Source organism: Protopterus annectens, chromosome 2.part2 (genome assembly GCF_019279795.1).
Source record: "Protopterus annectens isolate FY-2018-M chromosome 2.part2, PAN1.0, whole genome shotgun sequence".
Classification (NCBI taxonomy): Eukaryota; Metazoa; Chordata; order Ceratodontiformes; family Protopteridae; genus Protopterus; species Protopterus annectens.
This window is the reverse complement of record NC_056730.1, coordinates 70,340,652-70,363,860: the sequence shown is the minus strand read 5'-3', so window position 1 is coordinate 70,363,860 and position 23,209 is coordinate 70,340,652. Positions and strand designations below refer to the sequence as shown.

The window sequence follows — 23,209 nt, the reverse complement described above, 5'->3', positions numbered from 1 at the left end:
GAAAGAGAAGGGAACTACCAACAATGGTATGAGAGGTTACCCAAAGGTAAAAGGGGAGAAAATAGGTACTTGAAACTACCTAACAATAAGGGAGAGAGAAAAAACACACACACACACACACACACACACACACACACACACACACGATAAAAGATATCTAGAGAAGTGGGGTAGTATACATAGAAATAAAAGATACAATTTAGAAATAGGATAAGGAAGAAAAGCTGACTTACTCTTAGAAGAGCACGCTAATGCTCGAGAGACTGAATAGAACACATCTGGCACTACAAAATGGCAAACGAGATCTGAGGTAATTTGGTGAGGAGCACTGTGGGTACTTGCTAAGCTAGAGAGATTTTGGAAAGCGCGAGCTGGAATAACGGCAGAGTCGGTTACGAAATGGAACCGGACCCACAGTAAAGGATAATGTGAAGGCTGACCTCAGATCTAGTACTTGAAACTTTGCTTTTGAGACATCATTTTGTATATGGGTATGAGACATTTTTTTTTTTATAATCACAATACACATTTTTAAACTGGTAGTACATTACAGAAGGTTAAACTTTAAGCTAACTTGATGCAGTAGTCCTTGGTCTGATTTGTTTTCACTCTATTTGCATATAATGAGACAAACTAGTGGTTCTGCATCCACCCAGAAAAAGGAACTTGGGCTAACTGAGCTTACCTGGTTATTAAATGAATAAATTTAAATACTTTCCATCATAAAAGATTAAAAGCTACACAGGGCAGCAAAAAATGTAATGAATCTACAAGCACTACACTTCTAAATGCAGTCATACTCAAAATTTTCTAGTAAATGGTAAGCAATGCAGTACTGGGCCATCTTTTGCCATACAGCAAAGGAAGTTAAGCAAGAACAGCCAAAATACCCCCTTACTTTGTACAACACAACAGATAAAATAAGAAAAACAGCTACATACAACATGTTAATAATACTTTCATGTTTTATTGCATGAACATCACATTTGCTCTCAAATGCCAAAAACAATAAACTGTCTTAAGACACATTTTCAATGTTCCATTTGGTCAAATTAGTCTTGTAAACAACAGAACTATTGTTCAAAGTTGATTTTGGCAAATCATGCAACAGAAGTATTCTGATGCAAGTGGTATCTAAATACCCTCCCTCAAATTTTGGTGTGGCCAAATACAGAGCAAAATGAGCTATCCTTGTTTTACTGGTTATGAAGTAACTAAAAATGTACACTGTTGTATGTACATATACATGCATACTCACAATCAGATCTGTAAGCTTAACTATAAAGTCATTTACAGGAATTGTACATACAGACACTAAAGATCATACACATGTATTTCAAGAATCCTGAGACACCACCAGAGCAGCCACCCATTTATGGTTAACTTGCACTGTGAAGAAAAAATTAAAGACTTAATACAGAAAAAAAAATGCAAGTCTAGCAGCTACAGTATGACAAAATGTTACACTATTATAATGGCTTTTTAGAATCCTGCACCTTAATTTCTACACTTACCATTGGTTAAGCCGTCACTGCAGTTCATCCCCAAACATGGAACATCTTTGTACAGTACAAAGCAACTACAATGGTAAAGTTCACAAAGAGTAACACAGTTAAGAGAGATGTAACCAATTTAGCTGCCTACCTTATAACGGAGGAATGTTTAGGATGTCATCAGAATAAGCCTGACTGTTAAAAATCCTATGCTTTTAAAGGAAACTATAAGTAAGAAACTATGCTCCCAAATGCAAAGTGTGTAGGTGGAGGAGGGGAAGTGAATATACAATTCTTCTAAACAGGCAAGATACTTAGCTAAACAAATATCTACATTGCATATAATTTAAAAATATCCACACTTTAAATATGAACTTTTTTTAATCAAAATTTAGGTCCCCAATCACAAAGAAATTACAAATGGTTATCTGCATAATGTACTTTCAAGGCACTTCTGCACAAGCTGCAGAGGACATCTGCTAAGAGCGAAAGTGGAAGAGTCTCTGATGTCAAAAAGCTGGAGGAAGCAGCTTCTACACTGGAAATCCAAGCACTGGGAATGAAAAGATTCAAGTTCAAATTCACAGGAGAAAAAGGATTTCTTTACACAATTGCCACTTCACATGCCCATTCGAATACTCTGGATTATCTGGAAGATAGCTGCAGACATAAAAATATAAAAGATTAATAATTCTATTTTGAAAGAAGTGCAATCAACAGAATTTTACAAAGAAGCAAGGACGTTCAACTATACAATGTATGCACAGGGAAAAAAAATAAGTTTACAAATGCAATTCATTACCAAAACGTTCAAAAGAATCTGCTCAAGTTTACCTTATGAAAAGTCAAAAAACCTTCATTGGTACCCAAATGGACAACAGCAAACCCAAACGTGCAAAGCAAAACAAACAACCAGGAGTCAAACTGTCAGAATAATGCCATTTAATAAAACTCAATAAACAAAACATGCTGGAGGGATAGGTTCCTGACCCAGAGACTCCCCAGACTCTGGAATAGATTGCCCATACATGTCAAGCAGAGTGCCTCTTTGGCCCTCTTCAAAAGGAACCTTGACAATTAGATGGGAGAAAGGAAATTCACCCCAGGGATCATGTCAGTCACCCTGCTAGACAGGGGTCCAGGGGCAGTAAATAGTGTGGGAAGAAATAGCCAAGGAATTGTTATGGCTAGGCTTGTAGACGCCCTAGGGCTGATAGCCTAATACCAAACTATGAACACAACTACAACTAAAACGCAAAGCTTTTGAACTTTCTCAGTTCTTTTTCAATGCATGAACTGCTTATGAACAGCTGGTGTCATCCTGTCTTGTAGGCAAAGATCTGAATCAGTGCCCGAGATTTTCTTCCACACATATATAAAAGCAGCATACACTGGTACATTTCCTAACCCAAAGCAATATACACTGGTGCATGAATGACCACAGAAACAGACTGCGTGATAATGCATGAAACAAGCAAAGCATCTATTTTCCTACCATGCCCTCTCACCTCCCAAGATAAAGTTCAACCTACCCCCTTCCAAAACTTAAGTTTGCATGATTCAAACTTATTATGAACCAATACTCATTCATCACTCCACTCCACAAAGCCTTTACTTCTTAATGAAAGTCAGCCTCAGTAAGAAGGTAAGATCCTTTATAAGATCCTCCAAAGCTAGTTATGAAAACAAAAATTGCAACTGATTCTAGGGACAACCACAAAGCATTCTAGAACTACGTTAAGAATCTCAATGGCAAAATCCAGATATGCTCCGAGTTACAGCACAACGGCACGAAAATTACAGAACCAACTGATATTGCCAACGTCTGGGCAGATAGGTTCAGTTCTAACTTTACCCCCTCTTTCAGTGCTAACTTTACCCCCCTTTCACCCCCTAAAGGGCCCATATCTATACAGGAAGAATGCAAGGTATCTGTAATCACAACTACGCAGGTAAAAGCTACACTCTCTAAAGCCAAAAACACAGCATCCAAGGGACTGGACAACATCCCAGGCTGCATTTTACACGAACTTCAGAATGAACTGGCTCCCCACCCAAGTACCATGTTCAATCAGTCTCACATCAGGCTTTGTGCCCACTGAATGGCGCACAGCAACAGTTATCCCACTCCACACAGGGGGAGCCACCACTGATCCCAGGAACTATCGACCTATTAGCCTGACGAGCCTGGTCTGTAAGGCCATAGAACGTATCATGGAGCTCATAAACAAAGACACTGGTAACCTCCAAACTCTGGACCCCACCCAGCTCGGGTTTGTGAAAGGCAGATCATGCCTCCCGATAGACTTCTTTGAGGCAGTCACCAAAGCCGTAGAAGAGGGTAAAGTGGTTCACACAGCCTATCTTGACTTTTTCAAGGCTTTCGACACCATTCCCCATTCTGGAATTATAGCTAAACTCACTAAAGTAAGTACAAATCCCTACGTCACAAGATGGGTTGCCAATTGGCTCACTGACAGAACCCACACTGTAAAAGTTGCAGACTCCAAATCTGACTTCAAACCAGTGACAAGTGGAGTACCACAGTGTTCAGTCCTGGACCTCTCCTGTTTGGTATCTACTTCTCTGAAGTGGAGGCTAAAACAGAAGGCCTTTGGCTAACGTCTACTTCTCTGAAGTGGAGGCTAAAACAGAAGGCCTTTGGCTAACGAAGTTCGCAGATGACTGCAAACTAGGAGCCATAGCAAAGTCCCCAAATGATGTGGACATCCTACAGAAGGGCCTCAATGATACAGATGCCTGGTGTCAGAGCCATGGCCTCAAGCTCACTGCCAAAAAGTGCATCGCCATCCCTTTTGTTAAAAACTCTGTACCCATGAACTACCACATAGGTGGCAGTCTACTTAACACCGAATGTGTGATAAGAAACCTTGGGACCCAGGTGGACAGCAGTCTCTCCTTTGATAATCACATTGCCACAGTAGTCGGGAAATCCTTTTATGTGGCACACCTAATCACAAAAGGGTTCTCATCTGGGGGGGGGGGTCATTGTTCCCCTCTACTCAGCACTCAGACCCATTATAGAGTACAACACCCCTTTTGGAATGTACCTCACAAGACATCTGCAGCAGCTGGAAAGGCCACAGAAGTTCCTCACAAAGAGGATTACTGGCCTCAAAGAGATGCTCTACACGGACAGTCTCAAAAAAACTCCAGCTTTACTCCTTAGCATATCGCCTTCTCAGAGGTGATCTCTGCCTAACATATAAAGCTATGTCAAACCCACAGCTGTTGGACATGCTACAGCTAAAGAAATCACAATCCCTCCAAGCTACACGCTCTATGGACCTAAACCTAGTCACCACAATAAACAGGACATGCTGGAGGGATAGATTCCTGTCCCAGAGACTTCCCATACTCTGGAACAAGCTACCCATCTATGTCAAGCAAAGTTCCTCATTAGCACTCCTCAAGAAAAATCTTGATAAGTGGATGGGAAATAGGAAATACAACACTGGGATCACTTCTGTGGCTCTGCTCGACAGGAGCACAGGAAAATAAATTTATTGGGTGGCGTAAACCAGGGAAACTTGTTGGCTAGGCTTTCTTAGGCCCTTGGGCCGATAGCCTAGTACCTACCTATGAACTGTTGTGCGTGCTCAATCTAACTGCTACTGCATTTCTCACATTTTAGTCATCACAGTGGGAACAGTCATCTTTATGCACAGATTCCTCATTTCTATGGTTGCAGCAATGCAAGTGCACTGTACTAGTGCAAGATCAGCTGACAGTGAGGCCCAAGTTAGTTTTTTCCATTTTTGTGCACCTCAAGAAGTAATAGTGGGGATGTGGGGGCCTGCACCTGCTAACATACATTCATGTCAATGACTTATTGACTGAATGGGTTGACAGAAGCAGGCTCAATTATAGGTGCTCCTAGCTCAGTAAGAAAATTTTAGAAACATTACACACACACAGCCCCCATTCACACACACACACACACACACACACACACACACACACACACACACACAGTAACGATGATATTATTACTACTAACAGCAGCAACAAAGCTATAAAGGATTATGCTAGGGTAACATGAATGCACAAAGGCTGATGGTGCTATAAATAAAAAGTACACTTGAAGGGCTTTCAGAATAGGACAGTGCAGTTACACTAGGATAAAGAGCAATGGAATCCATATCAAGCAGGGAACGAGAGAGGAGCCAAGGAAGGATGGAAACAGATAAAAGTACATAACGCTCACATCTGATTTTTCTTCCGGCCTGAAAGGTTAGAACTGTCCTCATCTCTAGAATGAGGATACAGATTGGCCTTTGAGGGGGCCCCTGTGCTTTGGACTGACTTTCCTCTGTACTGGCCCCCCCACACACACACACCAAACAGGAAGCATCCATGGTCACAGTAGCTCTGGACTGGGGAAAACAAGCAGGTGACCTTACAATACCATAGGGGATTCGAACAACCAGATTGAGAGCCCTGCAAACTTCTGTCAGACCTCTGATGGGGTTCATGTGCCTTGGACTGTCTTTCCCCTGTACTGCCCTGCAAACCTTTGTTAGACATATTTGGGAAGACATAGGTTGGCAGCTGATGGAACACTGCACTGCTAGGATCCAATTAAGTATGGATCCAATTAAGTATGGTTTACTATCAATATGTCAAACAACAAAACAATTTTCTTTCAACATATCGAAAGTAAACTGCAAAAATTAAAAAAAAAAAAAAACGAACAGGACACCGTCGAATTTAGCAGATACAACATTGTTTCCGAACACATCACGTGATGTCAGTATAAGAGACAATGTACACAAAACTCCCATAGCTGACATCACATTTTTGAAGGGGGACAAGCCCTCCTTGTGCCCCCCCCACACCCCCGCTAACTATATATTCCAACTCTGAGATTGCACTACAGTGAGGCAAGGGATGAATTTCCCAAACCGCACTGTACCGCAATCTCTGTACATTTCTTCGAATTTATATTAGCGAATGCACAGTGCATTTGCCAATATAAACATTCCAGCATGGAGATGTTCAAGCAGATGTACATTCGAACATCTGTGTTTCAGATTTTCATCTGCAAACATCTCAACATCGCTATTTTGATAGTAAACCCTTACGTACTTTAATGTGGTATCTAGAGAGAGGGACCAAAGTGATGGATGCAGCGATCAAACCCTGTAGACGAATCATCCTCACCATTGTTTTTTTTTTTTTTGAGATGAAAGAAAAACTTGGATAATTGTAAAGTGTAGAAAACCTGCTCTGTGGAAGTTTTGCTATCCGGTGAATTGTATCAAAGTGTGCTCCTAGGAACTCTATTACCTGTACAGGATGGAACTGTGATGCTCAACATCAAAACAAATCTGGAGCTAACAAATCTGGAGCTAGGAGTCTGTTGTTCAGATAAGTAGATTCCTGGTAGGGGTAGGAATGAGCCAGTCACCCAGATATAGAACACCTTGAACCTTTCCAGCCCGGGATATGCCACTACCACTTCCATACATTTGCTGAACACCCAGGGGGGCTGTGGTGAGACCAAAGGGAAGGACTCTGAATTGGAAGTGACTGGCTTCCAAACAGAAGTGGGGAGACCTTCTGGATCACCTATCCATCTCTATATGGTAGTATACATCCTGCATGTCTGTGGAGCACATCCAATTGTTCACCATCAGTAATGGGAAAATGGACTAAACAGTGACCATCTGGGATACTGACTGCTTAAAATATCTGCCGAGGTCCCAGTCTTTTAGCACTAAAAAAAGAATCCAGAGGTAGTTCCAGATCCCAAGTCAAAAAGTATCTTGATCAGCATTCTAAGCTTCCAGCTTCTCTAGTCTGGCAGGATCTCACAATCTCATGGAAGGTTCTTACTCAAAACACATTTAAAAAAATTGACACACTTGTATCTGGCAAGGTGGGATGTCTGGAAATAGAAACAGTGGAAATCTGGGAGTTGTAGTAATGCATATAGTTTATCCCCTTAAGAATTCCCTTCCCCAACTTTTCTTCGGTGATCTTCACCCAAGCGGACAGGTGGAGGGAAATATAAACCCCTGCCCCTGCCAGAAAGTAATAGTCCAAGAAGGGTTTAGAAATTATGTTATCTTCCTTGCAACAGTTTGTGGCATGTCCTAGTAAATGCTGAGGATCACTTCCTGTGGGTGTGCAATCTAACTGAAGTAATACTACAAGGACTGTCCTCTCCACGCAGCAGCCTGCTGGCGTTGCTGGATACCAATCCAAAACTACATAAAGCGCTGGCACCTCTGTATCTTATTACATTACTGGAGAACTGCTACATAAATAAATGGAAGACACCATTTGAAATTTTTCATGGCACAGGGACACTGCTCATCCAAATCTTTTAGGTACATTACGCAAGAGGAATGGACTGGTAAAAAGGGAGTCACTAGTGGTCATTTATCTAAGAGCTGAACCAAAAGTGCTCTCGTAATACAACAGTGGAGTTTCACCCAGACCAAACCTCCTGCCTCACTGCACACAACACAGTGGTCAGTGGTGCAACAGTTAGTACACTCACCTTTGGTGCAGAACGTTGCAAATTCTACTCCTACACTAGAAGGATCAATTATTGACACTACAGTGCAGCTTAAGAGGAACTTGCCGTGGTGGTAGCGTTGTTACCTCACAGCAAGAGGTCTGCCCGTTCAATTCTCGACGTGGCTTGGGAGTGCCTTCTGTGTGGAGTCTGCATGTCCTCCCCGTGGTTGGGTAGCATTCGAAAGACATGCTTGCGTAACTGGGCGTGCCTTCATTGAAGGTTGGGCGTCGAGCTGGCACCTCGGTGTTTCGTAAAAATCTACTGCCAATCATTAGCGGACTGGAGTTCCGCTGTGGCAATCACTTACCAGGAAAAAGCCGAAAGACAACAACAACAGTGCAGCATAACAGGGGGTGCTATACTCCTGAGTGCGCCTTACTTCATACGAGACATTAAACTGAGACCCCATCTGCTTGAGTGCTCAGGTGGAAATTAAAGAACCCACAGCAACTATAGAAAACAGTAGGATTTTTTTTATTTGTATACATATATACAATTCATACTTTTACATATTTACATATGTTAACATCATTCAATACATTGAAATTCCCATTTTAAGTACCCCTCCACTCTTTTACCCACAACCAAAACCACATATTCTCCAGTATTTTTCTCAATGTCCACTTTCCATTGTACCCAATTTCATTGTCTTTCAATCCATATAATCCATGTTACACAGGATATGTTACACAGAATAGGACTGTCCATTTTCTTACGTTCATTCTGGGATCTTGTCCCATAAAACTCATACTCTTACTATGTCCATGTTTAACATTTCAAAATTCAAATAAACTTAAATCAAATCATGTTTACATACTTGTTTCCACAGTTTTTGAATTCTCTCGCATTTAAAAAAAAAACCTTGTTCTGTAGTTTCAGATTCTTTACATTTATTACATACCTATCCCATTTTCTCTTGTATGGCATATTTGCCCCACTGGTAATTTTCCTATGGACAAAATCCACAAAAATCATTGCATTCTTTATTTATTTTTTTATAATTTCTATATCTCGTCATTATTGCTTTCTTCTCAGCCATTTCAAACTCTTTCCATGGATCGACAAAATAAAAGAATATCATGCTACTTTTCTGTCACATTTGTTTTTAAATTTCCACAATACAATTTTTCTGTAAAATTAATTTCTTCATTAATAACACTTACTCCCCCCCCCATTTCCACTGCTTCCCAAATTTCTTGATATTTACAACACATTGTTTGTCAAATATTTATTATTTTTCATTACTCCGTTTAGTACTTTATACATACTTAGAGTGACCACACGCACAATCAGATTTATCAGCCCCGATCCCCCTTGTTCATCATATACAGAATTCACATCTACTGGTTCGAGCTTGGCCCCCCAAATAAATGAAAAAATTGTCTGCATGATTTCTTTTTCATATTTCATTGGCATCTTATAAACATTTGGAATGGATTTCTTTTTCATATTTCATTGGCATCTTATAAACATTTGGAATATAACTGATTTTATCTATTACTATGGAGTTTATTAAATGTGCTTTTTGTATGAAAAGCTGTATGTCCTCCAGATGCCCATTTTTTGTATCTGTATTCTGCCCTTCCAAATAATACTATTCCTGATCTATACTCTCATATTCCACACCTCCTATATACCTTCATACTCAAATCCCTTAGTTTTCTTCTTCTTCACTTATGGTTAAAACAAATTTTCAACCGTGTACTCATTTTTTTTCATTCATTTTTTTTCCATCCAGATTTTTTGCTATTATAACATCATCACTGTAAGTATACACTGTTGATAACTATCTTCTCCATCACTCTACATCCTCCCTTGACATTTTATTAATTTCCATTACTACTGTGTTACTGATTATAGCAAAAATCATGCTGCTTGCAGGACATCCTTGCTTCAGATCACACTATTTTCAAATTTTCCCCAAACTGCTTATGTTCAGTTTCATATAAAACACTTTCATACATTGATTTAACTGCTTGTAATATTCAGTATAAAACATTATGGAGAATTTTATAATATGCCTTACTGACATCACCCATCATGATTTTTTTTTATCTCTACTTTTTTATTAATAATAAATTTCTCCTTGTTTTTTAGCTTGTTTCCCGTTTTAATTCTCTTATTACATTTCCTTTTAACTATGTTGCATAAGTATCTCCTTGCAAGCAACATCTTTGCTTGTACAACAATTTAATAACTTTATCCGGATTTCTTCTATACATTTTTTTCATTTTCATAAAATTATTTTTTTCTCCACCAAATCTTTAAATATTTACTGACATATTTGTATTCCATTTTTTTTCTTTTCTACACTTTTAGTATTTCTTTTTGAATTGAATCCACTCCAGTGTCCAATTTTCATAAAACTCCCTCATACTCGTATGTCCTATCTTATATCCACTACAGTCTTTATATATATATATATATATATATATATATATATATATATATATATATATATATATATATATATACACACACACACACACACACACACACACACACTAAATAACAGTACCATTCTAAGGTCTTCTAATAATATTACTTGGGCATCTTGGCATAGTATACATACACCTGAACATGATTCATATACCTGAACATGATTCTTTGCCTATATATATATATATATATATATACATATATATATATATATATATATATATATACATTATATATATATATATATATATATATATAGACACACACACACACACACACACACACACACTAAACAGTACCATTCCAAAGATTTTCTCTCTCTATTCTTTCTTCTTCTCTTAGCATTCTAATGTCTTCTAATAATATTACTTGAGCATCTGCTACAGCACACCATTGTAAAATAATTCTCTTAATATTCTTCATACTGTTCACGTTCAAAGCTAGTATTTGCAGCTTTACAGAAGTTTAGAATAATCTTCTTATCCCTTACATTTATTCTCCCTAAAATTTTAAAATTTTCTTTTCTTTCCTTAACCCTCCTATTGAATTTTTCTTGCCTTTGCAACTTCACTTTTTTCATTTGTCCTTTTTTCTCTGTTTTTCCCTTTAAATTTAAAATACCAGTTCTATGTCTTTTCTTGTGTTCTTGTATAGCATTTTTTTCTTTCTTAATTTCATTCTTTTTCATTTTCTTATATTTCTACTTCAAATGCTAACTGTGAATGTCCTATATTACACCACATTTCTTATATTTTGCATCACATTCCTTTGTATTACAACTCGTCTGTCCACCTAAATATTAATTAATGAAGATGACAAAGATGTTAATCACTTCCACAACAAAAATAACACATCTTTGGTTGTCCTCTGTACCTCACAAAACCTCTTTTGTCATGCACATTAATAATAGTAGATGTGTATCACATTGTCATCATTTTTAAAATTATTACACTCTCAACCCCCAGTCCATAATCCTTTTTCATTATAGATTTTAATAGTGCCCACTAACTCTTTACATATTCTCAACAAATATTCTCTCAGTTCTTTTGTTCCCACTTCAGTTCTAAACTGAATCAAGATTTTTCTTTTTTTTTTTTTTGCCTGAAAAAGGCCTGCACAACATATTCTGACCATGGAAAGTTTGCTTTCTTTTTATAGGCCTCCAAAAGTTTTTCATAGCCTGGCCAGTTTCAAAAACAAATTACAAAAAGCTTTTGTTTAATTAAAATGAAAGCTCTTACCTCTTCAGCTTTTACTCCCAGAGGTGCAGTAACATTGTCTCATTATCTCATATTGGTCCAGGCATTTTTCTTTTTTTACTGCTCACCCAAACATTTTTTTCTTTACTTCCCTTCATCTCAATCTTCTCCTTCGCTCCTTCTTCCACCGTTTGAGCATAGGACTTTTTTCTGGAACCTTCCCTGGCTGTTTTTTTTCTTTTCTTCTTTTTCTCCCTCAGTGTCACTCTAGGATACAGCAGTTCCACTTTCTGGCTCACTCTGATTAACTAGCTCCTCCAAGATACTCATCCCGCAACCCTCCTGGACTGCAGGGCTGAAATAACACTTTTCTGCAGTTTCTGCCATTATAGACTTTTCTCCAAATTTTCTTCTGAATCCATCTCCACCACTGCATTTAGCTCCATCTCTTTCCTGATCTCCTCACCATCAGCAAACAGTGTTTTTTTCTGCTCCCACATCGCCTGAAAACATTTTTGATAGCGTTTATGTAATTTTTTCCTTAATTTTTAAACACATTTAACTTCCAAATTGCCTTGGCTTTCAGCAACCATGTTTTCTCTCTGTTCCTCCTGGCTGCCTCCGTGCCTGGACAGGAAAGAAGAATTCAGGTGTGTAACACCCAATCTCTTCCCCCTACTGCAAAGAGTAGCCGAAATTCTCTGATGCAGATAAAAACAAAACCGAAGCCCCAGACAAAGGATATGGCTCACAGCTATAGAACGAAATATCCAAGTAGAAAAGCTGAGCCAAACCACCACAGCTGTAGTACAAAAAGTACTGGAAATAAGTAAGTGCTTTCACGATAACACTGACCACTTCAGACTACTATTACTAACTTCATCTTATTTAAAAACACATACTCATCCAATAAGCAGCTCAAGTTAATTAAAATACAATTAACCAATAAACATTACTAACTTCTGAAGGTTTTAAAAGAAGTTAGTAATGTTGGTTTGGCTCGGCTCAGCTTTTCTACTTGGAAGTTCTCTGATGCCTTGACAAAATTTCCCCTGGTAATATAAATACCACCTTGGATACCCCCCCCCCCCCGAAAACAGGTTATTAGCCTAGTGGGAATAAGCTGGTCAACAAAGGATAAATATATTCAAGGAGGAAGTTGGCCTAGGCCTAGAAATATTATTTTAGCGAGTCGTCCAGTAACTCTTAGAAATCAAAAGGTCTCTTGCAATCATCTTTAATCTCTCTTAACTCTGTCTCTGGTCCTTCAACATTTAAAGTACTCATTCATAAATTTATGTAACCATTTCTAATTTGTGCTCTATTACAAAAATATCTGAACATATGGTACAAGCAACTACTAAACCACATTAGCAGCATGGCTTTTGCAACTCATTTAGCATTTTCATAGTTCTGCTAATAGCAATTGATATCATCTACTGCTGCTTCAATGAAAGTCGCATCTTAACAGGTCTTTTGTAGATAGGACAAGGACCTTCAAAACTGTACCATAGTAGACTTCTCAATATGCTCAAAAGACTTAGCTATGTAGAACCTACCATTTGGTTGGTTTCATAGCTAACTCTTTGTTGGTTTCAGAGTTACCTAAAAAAATAGACCCTTCAAAGTCCATTACAATAACTCCATATGATCTATGGACATTCTCAAAATAGGAGCCCCAAGATCTGCATTGGGCTCACTTCTCTCTTCTCATCATTTATCAACTTACTACCAAAGTTCAAATTAATTATGTATGCAGACAGTATACTTCTTTTACAATCCAGTACTTCCCATGTAGACCAGCAAAACAAGTTACAGGATGATTTTAGTCAGCTATGCAGTTCTTTTATCTCCAATAAACTTCTAAGCAACCCCTAATCTCATGATCATCTCTACTACTAATCAACTATTCTACCCATTCTCATAAAAGACCTGTGATAATACTATTCCCCAAGGTCAATGAACAAAAATACCTAGACTTTAGGCTCCACTCTTTCCTTTATTCTTCACAATGAAACTGTGGTATAGGATCAGTTGTCATCTCTCTCAAAAAGCTAGCTTAGCCATTCCCAAAAATGTATTATTACCTGGGTCTACTTCTGTACAACAAAAAACACATTTTTTTTTTCGAAGAAAAACACATTTTGCAGGGAGGCAAGCACTACCTACACATACTAACTCAGAGATCGCACTACAGAAGGGAATATTTATACCCACTGTACTGTGTTTCGGTGGTACAGTGTTTTTTTTTCCCCCAGTTTCGCAAAAGTGTACTTCACAAAAGTGCAATTTCGGTTAAGTGCATTTGTGCTGAAATGGGTTCGTACTTCTACTCTTCGAAAAACGTGTTTTCGTTGAACAGAAGTAGACCTATATTGGTCTCCCTTTCCTGGTCTTACTTCCCACACCTATAAAATACAGAGAATTAAATCTGCAATTTATCCTACTAACCAAGCCTTTACTCAAGCAGTTTGTATTGGTGGAGTAAACAGTACCTGTAATTAACTGGGTATTATTCTACTAAGCACATTAATTTTCAAGGTTTTAAAGCCCTCCATGCCCCCTCAAAGTAAAATTGCCATTACCAGACAAAATGTACAATCTCAGAAGCTCTCAAGAAAACTTATTCTCCCTACTTCATCCAGCTTTCAAAATTGCTATTCAGAAAATAGCCTTTTACAAATGACATTAAACGTGAAATCACCCTCCTGTGGAAATCAAGAGCCGAGAAACTTGCACAGGTGTGATAAAAAAAAAAAATTCTGCAAAGGTTTTTTCATGACAAGGGTAAGACTATACAAAGTTCAGATCACCACCACTGTTGACCTTCCAGTACTGTGCATATTGTACTGGGCGTGGCCCTGGGGCCCTTATAAACCTAACCAAATGTTTATGCCCAAGTCAGCATCTGTTGCTCCTGTCTAGCAGGGACCCAGTCGGGATACGTGGGCGAATTTCCTATCCAATCATCTAGGTTACACTTAAAAGAGGGACAATGAGGTACGCTGCTTAACATGAAGAGGAAGTCTATCCACAGACGGGGAAGCCTCTGGGACACAAACCTGTCGCACCAGCAAGTTCTGTTGATGTTGCAGGCCATGTTATGGTGCCCAACGCAAGTTACATGCGTGTTGCTGGATTTGCGAATATGCAGAACATTCATTAGGGCACGGTCAGAGACCGCTGTATATGCCAGACAGAAATCACCTTTGAGCAGCCTGTATGAAACTGACTAGACAGAGAGGGTATTTAACCTATCCACATAGCAAAGATGTTAGAAAACCTGTATTCTCCTAGTTAAGAATCTCTGCGGTCTCTCCAGCTGTTGCAGACACTTAAGAGGTACATGTTATTGGTCTGACAAGTGAAGAGTACAAGGAGGTTATATCTTCTTTTAACCCGGAAGTGATACCCTTACTTATAAGGTGGGCCATATAGCAGGCCCTTCGTACAACAGAGGCTACATGTTGGACAAATGTCAGGTCACTGTCAACCTGAAAGCCCAAGTCCTTCACTACTGACTGCATGCTTAGGGCACTGTTGTTCATGTGTAAGTTGCAGGAACAGTTTTCTGCAAAGGGAAAAATGATGCACTTTTTGGCACCGAGTTTAAGGACACGTTCTTGGCACCAATTGTTTGTTAGGGTGAGCCCCTCTTGGAGAATGTCCACATCATTTGGGGAATTAATAACTGCTTCCAACTTGCAGTCATTTGCAAATCTGTTTAGCCACAGACCTTTGGGTTTTGCCTCCACATCTTTGAAGTAGCTTCCAAAAAGCAGAGGCCCCAAGACCAATCCTTGGGGTACACCACTAGTTACAGGTCTACTACTAGATGTAGATCCTCCTATTTTGACCGCAGGGGTTCTGTCAGTGAACCAGCTGGCTACCCATTTAATGACACATGGGTTGATGCCCAGCAGAATGAGTTTACTTATGATGCCCGAGTTGGGAATGGTGTCGAAAGCTTTGGCCAAGTCAAGGTAGGCAACATGCACCTTTTTTCCCCCCTCATCCTGGGCCCAGGTGACTATCTCAAAGAAGTCCAACAAGTTTAACAGGCATAATCTCCCTCTGATGAATCCAAACTGAGTAGGGTCCAAGTGCTTGGAGACTACCAATGTCCTTGTTTAGGAGGCTCATAACGCGTTACATGGCCTTACATATCAGGCTGGTTAAGCTGATGGGCCTATAGTTTTCTGGGTGAGTGGATGCACCTCCCTTAAGAAGTGGGATGACAGTGGCTGTCCTCTTGGTTGGAACAAATCCAGTGCTCAAGCTGTGATTGATGCCCAATGGTATTGTAAGTTCCTGCTTAAGCTTGTGGAGGATGCATCCTGGGATGTTGTCCAGTCCCATAGATGCAGTATTATTTATCTTTGAGCGGGCACTTATAACCTGTTCAATGGAGATATGGGGTGGAGGGCAAGGGCAGGGTTATGTCCTGATTAATTATCGGGGGGGGGTAGAGGGGTGATGTTTTTCTCTGGAACCTGTCCACTAGTAAGTTAGCTATGTTGACAGTGTTAGTGTGAGTGGTGCCACTGACCACCAGTTCAGTACAGCTGTGGGTCTTACCCTTGAAGTTACAGACATAACTAAAGAAGGCCTTATGGTTGTCCTTTGTTGAGTTGTCAGTTTGGACTCAGCTTCAGAAACCTCACGAGGGCTCTTATTTTCTTATTTAGGCTGAGAATAGAGTGCTTCCACTTTGGGACCTGCTCCTTCTTGGCTCTGGATTTGGGACCTGCTCCTTTTTGCCTCTGGACACCAGTTTTCATTTTTTATTGCAAAGTGTATTTATAGCAGAAGTCCACCAGTCCTGTTAGTTTTTCCTGGAGGAGGATATTTAGTCCCATTTGGTATCGCTATGATCATGCAGCTATACAGGTGTTTCTGGTGTAGGTTTCTGCATAAATAACAGTACTCACAGGAAAAGAAGGAGCTACAAAGCTGTTATCCAAGACTACTTGCATCCAAGACTACTTGCATCCACCATACATTAACCAGTGTCTGAAATTCTTAGAGATACAAAATATAGGTGTGTGTGTTTGCATATTACATGCACATTATAATATACACACACACACACACACACACACACACACACACACACACACACACACACTATATGTATACATTATTCTAAACAGTATTTTGTAATTGTAAATTTGCACTTGTGAACTAATAACTGTTTCTCTGAGTCCAGGTTGTGACCGAAACGGGTATAATGACCATCTCATTTGCCCAATTAAACCGCAATAAATAAATAAGCAAGCTGCCCTTTGACAATAAGGTCACTCTGGGAAAACAAAAACATACAAGTTAGGTAGTTCAACACCTTTAAAGACATTTAAGGAGGCAGGAAACACACTATCCAGAAATGTCCACTGCTTGACACTATGAATGTGACAGAGAGCTTAACTCTTCAGCATAGGAGCCTTCCCAGCACTGCTGCTCAAATAATTGAGCTAATTAAGTTGTCTCGGCCCTCACACTGCACAATCCTAGGGGATGGAACATTCTGTCCCCTTTACTCAGCAAAAAGGATATGTAGTCTAGGTAGCTTTCACGCCACTCTGAAGAAATAAAAGATACCTACCACAGGCAGCACACAATGTGACGAAGTCAAAGCATGCAGGCCTACTGCAACCTCAGCTGAAGGAATGGGAAATGGACAACAATGCTATAAATTTGTCAGACTTATGCTGGGCTGATATAGAAACAAGCAGATCTGTCCTACATTTCTCTTCTCTTACTGTGCATTTCCTAAGGTGTCATAACATGGTATCTGCATACCGTCACACAGAGGTTGACATTTCTTGGTTGTCCGCTGCAACTTTGGCAGCTTTCTTCAAGATAAAGAGGAATGAAAAAATTTACAGAAGGACAGAGCAGTAAACATACAAGCCTTCTGGAACCTCCAGTTTAGTTAGTGGTGAGGGGAAAATCTGTCAGCAGGATAGCATCTTTCTTGCTTCCTTCCATGTGCATATACTCTCCAACCTCTGGATCCTCTGCAGGTGACAAAAAAAGGTTAGCTCCCTCATCTCTATCCAAATCTTTTGTTGGAGCTTTTTCCAGAGGGGAGGGAGAGTCCGCACATCTTGTTTCTGGTGCTGAGCTTTTAGGGAAATGCTCAAGCTCAGGGGAGTACAACTTCTCTTTACAGAAAGACTTCTGGAAAGGATGCTCAAGGAGCATAGAGAAGCAGGTAGCTGGAATAATGAAATGTCTGCGGGTTAAAGCTCGGGTGCTGGGATCCCATACAGCAAGTCTCATGCTGGCAAAACTGGTGTCAGAAAATACAGTTGTGTAGGCTTAACGTACCACAACAATAGATGATTGAATGATCACTACTGCAGTAACAATAGGTTGTGACATGTACAGCCAAGAAAAACACAAGAGCTGAATACCTTCCAAAGCTTCAGGGCACCTTCTATGTGCCTAAACAGTTAGATTGAGACAAGCTGATTTAAAAAAAAGACAGGTTTGGACACCAAACCCTTCAGAACTTTCAAACAGAGAGAGAGGGAGCCTAAAGCCCTGATAAGAACAATGCCAGGGAAATAAAAATAAAAGATAATCACCCTGGCAACAAAAATATAGTGGGATGGAGGGAGAGAGCAGCAACTGTAGTGGTACTCATTTAAACATCTACTGTTACTGCAAGTTTACTTAAACAATAGTGCCATTATGATCACTGCTGTAATAGCCACAGCTATATGGCTAGATCAGAACTACTTAAAACTGTCTGGGAGGAAAAAGCATGACTGTCTAAGAGGCCCTGGAGAATGGTCCTAGCAAAGTCTGTCCTAGACCTGGAAGAGGACTCTAGTTTATAGTGCTTTGTAAGACTATGCACACAGGACCAAGTTGTGTTTCTAGAATATTCATAGAATCAAACATTTTCCATAAAGCCACAGATGAAGAAAAGACCCTGGTAAAATGAGCCTTTACCCTGCCTGGAAGTATTCTGTTGTGGTGGATATAACAAAAGCTAACTGTACGAGACAATCACTTGGACATACTCGATTTTGACACAGGCTGCCCTTTTTTCTTACCTTCCCCAAGAAATAAACAACCGATCAGAGTTCCTGAAAGATTTTGTTTTGTCAAGACAGTACCAGAGACATCTGTGGACATTCAAGGTATGGAGTGTACTTTCTCCCTCACAAATGACAGGAGATGAACAGCCTGGTTCCCCCTTATTTGATGATGTACCACGACTGTGGTATTGTCTATAATAGGGGTGTCCAACCTCAGTTGCAAGGGCCGCATTGAGTCAACAGAAATGGTCTGAGGGCAAGCATCATAAACTAAAGGACTAATACAAAGTCAGCCCACTGGCTGTTTAATTAATGCATATTTGCCCTAAAATTCAATATCTCATTCTAATACAGTTAATATTGGATCTGCAGAATAATTTCTGGTAGTAATGAGCCAATAGTATGCCTCATTTACTGCTTTAATTTAAGGTAGCTCAGAAAACCTTCATGTGCATGTTTTATATAAAAACTAGCGTACTAATATTAAAATTGCTTGATATTTGAATAATTTGAAGAGATAACATTTCAGAACTGCATATTCTCCTATCCTTAAATCACTCATCTTCATTTCCTAAAGCAGCATTTTGGACCACCTATCAATTTCTGCAGGTAATATTAATGCAGACATTCTCCCTGCAGTTCCTATTGCCCTATGGGCAAGCCCTTTACAGTAAAACAACCTGCTACTGAAGAAATGCTTTTAAAATAAAGCATATACATTTCACCAAACAGGCAGAAGAGTGGGTTAAAATTTCATACATGCTGTTCTGCACAGAATCAAAATACAGGAACAAAATATATAAAGTGGATATGAAATTGGCAACATAGAACACATGGATGTTAAAACATGTCAAGAAATGTAACTGAATTCACTGTCAGCACCTGAACCAAATGTTGCACACTTCTAAGACACTTTTCCAATTAAATTAAAAATATACCATTATAAAAGCTATTATCAAATGCACTTAATCAAAGTGTATTGTACACCTACTGGTCAGTAATTACATATTAAACTCACAAAATTACAAATAAAATAAAAGCTTTACTAGAACTATAAAAACATGGAAAAAGTTAAATTAAATTAAATTTACATGGAAGAGCTCTGAGGGTTGGACACTCCTGGTCTATAACAACTTGATGTCCAGAGGACTAAAGATGATTCAGAGTGCCTTGATCAGGGCAAGCATCTCTTATATTTATGTGATTATGTCTTTCCTTAGTGTCCCTACACACCTTGCACTTTTAACCCTCCTGAAACTGCTCCCCAACCAAAAAGTTTGAGACATCTGTGATGAGTGACTACTGCAGAACAAGGAGAGAGAAGGGGAGACCTGGATTTAAGGATATTTGCTGTCTCCGCCAAATTATTTCCCTTCTGACAAACCCCAGGCACTTGGTTTTGGAAAGACAAGGGATGCTGGTGCTGGGACCAGAGAGACTTCAAATACAATTGTACCTCTCTCACGTGGAATCTTGTCAAGGTTATCATGAGAATCATAGATGCCATCTGACCTAAACTCCTGAGGTACTCCCATGCAGTGACCCAAGTCTGAATAGAAAAGCTTAGAAATATATCTTTTTTCCTCTGGAAGAAAAGCTTTTTGAACAGTGAAATTCAGCAGACACCTCAAGAACAAAATCTTGTGTGAAGGAGTCAAGAAAGACTTCTTAATATTCTCTCGGAATCCCAGCTTGTCTATTTACATTCTATTTGCTTGACAGGGGCAGCTGATAGACTATCAGGAACACTGCGAGCAGTAACAAACATCCTCCACAGCAAACAGAACTGGAGGAACAGGTGAAGGTTATGGAAATTCCTGCTTGACAGGGGCAGCTGATAGACTATCAGGAACACTGCGAGCAGTAACAAACATCCTCCACAGCAAACAGAACTGGAGGAACAGGTGAAGGTTATGGAAATTCCTTCTGAAACAGCGCATGCTACTTTCTGAAGGGCTGAGGAATCTCAGTGTTCGCCCACTGAAAACACTGGGCCATTCTGGAAAAGATTTCAAAGAAAGACCCCCCCCCACACACACACACACACACACACACACACACACACACACACACAAAATCTAAAACTTAGCGCTCATCTGAATTAGAAGAAGAAATCTAAGAATACCCTTTACCTGTCCTTTCATCTTCCTGTCCAAATTCAAATTTTTTAATCTCCTCAGGAAAACAGATATCCCTTTTTCTTAAAAAAAAAAACTATTACATAAGAAAATCAGTAACCTACACCCAGGTTTTGTTTTTGGTTTCTTTTTGACAGGAAAAAAAATGGTGCCAACAGTGTTAATAATGGCAACAGCAGCTTCCACAGGGATAGGAGCAACATTCTGACAAAATAGGGAAGCCCTCCTTGTTCCAGTCTATCAGGGCCAACAAAAGAGGCTTTTGCATGCCCACTAAGGGGGCCCCCAACAGCCAAAGAACTTTGCTAACCTCCAGTCCATGTGATCCAGGGTAAATGCGTGGTCTTTTAAAATTGTCGTACTTCACTTTTTTTACTTTTTTTCTCTCAGTCTGCCTCTATCTGTTTTACCCACGGCCATTGGTGATGTATGTCCGCTGATCCCGGTTTTATTAATATGTTACTCCTCTAATCTGTAGAACTTTCCCCTTGATCAGCAACGTATTTTACTATTTTTACTTTTCTTATACTGTCATACTTGCTCAAGTAATGCCAGTGTAGACCATGATACACAGAACCAGTCAGTTAATTACATAGCCTCTCATAGGTATTCAAGTTAGAAAATATGTGCTACTGTTAGAGAGAATACATTCTACTAGCTCTAAGACTTTTACTGATTATTAAATGGTTCTTGCTGTGATATTCCTTTATGCTGTATCTGCAGAAATAACTACATTACTCGAACTTTGTTAAAGGCAGACTACTTCAAAGTTTTACTCTGTTTCGCTTGCTGAAACAAGAAACAATTATTGTTAGAAGCTACTTCTCTGCGGATACAATTTTTGCCTGGTCTTACAGAATCTAGAAACAGTTTCACAGTGAAAGCATGCATTTTTTATCCACTTGTTCATGCCAATTTGTTTATACTTATTTCACTACTTGACTTGCACACGAATATACTTTTGAAAAACAAATTATTCCATGTTTACGCGCATTTTTTCAACCTTATATGTAGTCATAGAAACACAAGAACTACCAATTTGTTTCTCTGCCATAACCTAAAAGTAAAGGAGCAAGCAGTAGTAGCCAAGTCTGTATTTACAGTATATTTGAAGTGATCCATCCTCTGCCATGTGTTTAAAGTAGGAAGTGATAGGTGTTGGACTGTATTACAGTTTACTTGAATTGCTCAATTTCCCTCCTAGATCATTTGTGTGTACATCCATATCTGACAGTGTACTGCAGTGTTACTATCCCCTACTTCTGCCCTCCCTTTTTTCCTGTGTATTTGTATCTCATTTCCTCATTCCAGTTAGCTTTAACCACCCTTCCCTTCTTCCTGGTCACCAGACTCACCTTTTAATCTAGCCTATACTGTACTAATGCATGCTCCCTTCACTCTCATTTCTTGCCTATACATCCTTGTCAAATACGGCTCAGCAACAGCATTATATCCTTAGCTGTCTGCTTGTTAACTTATCCACTCTCCCCTCCTTTTTAGGGTGTATATACCTTGCCATTGCACTTGTTTACCTGCAGACCTCACTGAAATGTACAGAATACAGTCTGAATGTGCGGTGCGCAATAAATTAATGTCACAGGAGCCCTGAACTTCCACATACATTAATGATTAAGGACTTTGTGAATACTATAATGTCTAAAACTGCATCTCGCCCTGCTCAACTGTACCGGCTCTTCATATATCACACCGTGCTCTAATTCTCTCTCTCCATTCCCCTCCGTTTTGAATACTGGCCCCCGTTTTATACTGGCTATGTACTAGTTTGTTTTTTTCTCTGCCAAACCCTAGTGCAACTAGTGACCAAGGCACATTTTAAAGTCCCCCAGTAGTCAAGAAGATTGGACTTTTTCTCATGTTATCCACTCCCATTTTAAAGTCTACACTCTTCTCACAGGTTACTTGCTCCCATTTTAAGTTTCTAGTTTCTTCTCCCAGGTTCTCTCTCTACATGCCACTTATTACTTCAGCCTAACTTATTTCAATTGGTTATTTATCTCCCATAGTCAGTTCAATTAACAGTCACAATTCATTAGCTTGAAAATATTTACTGGGAGAGCCCTTAAACTTTCTTACAAACATTTCTAATGCTTACTTTATTGTTTTTAGCATGCAGCCTCAGCCAGGACCAACCCGCTATGCTCAGGCTCACTCTGCTCCCCTACCCCCACTCCAACCTACCAAAAATTCAATTACATTTATACTTCAACTCCTCCCCTTTTAACACTGCATCCAATCATACTCAACTTCAAAATCAGACCACATCCACTACAGCACTCCACCCTAAAGTATAATAAACAACTCACCTGCTAACAGTTCTTCA

General features: G+C 39.4%; 1 long non-coding RNA gene across 1 annotated transcript in view; it reads right to left on the bottom strand.

Moving 5' to 3' along the window:
• Positions 1–947: 947 nt before the first annotated feature.
• Positions 948–23,209, bottom strand: part of LOC122795542 — a 22,780-nt gene continuing 518 nt past the window's right edge. Inside the window, exons 2-3 of the long non-coding RNA XR_006363828.1 lie at positions 22,215–22,218; positions 948–2,153 (exon numbers count right to left, since the gene is read on the bottom strand). This is a non-coding gene — a long non-coding RNA (uncharacterized LOC122795542). The remainder of the gene's footprint in view (positions 2,154–22,214; positions 22,219–23,209) is intronic.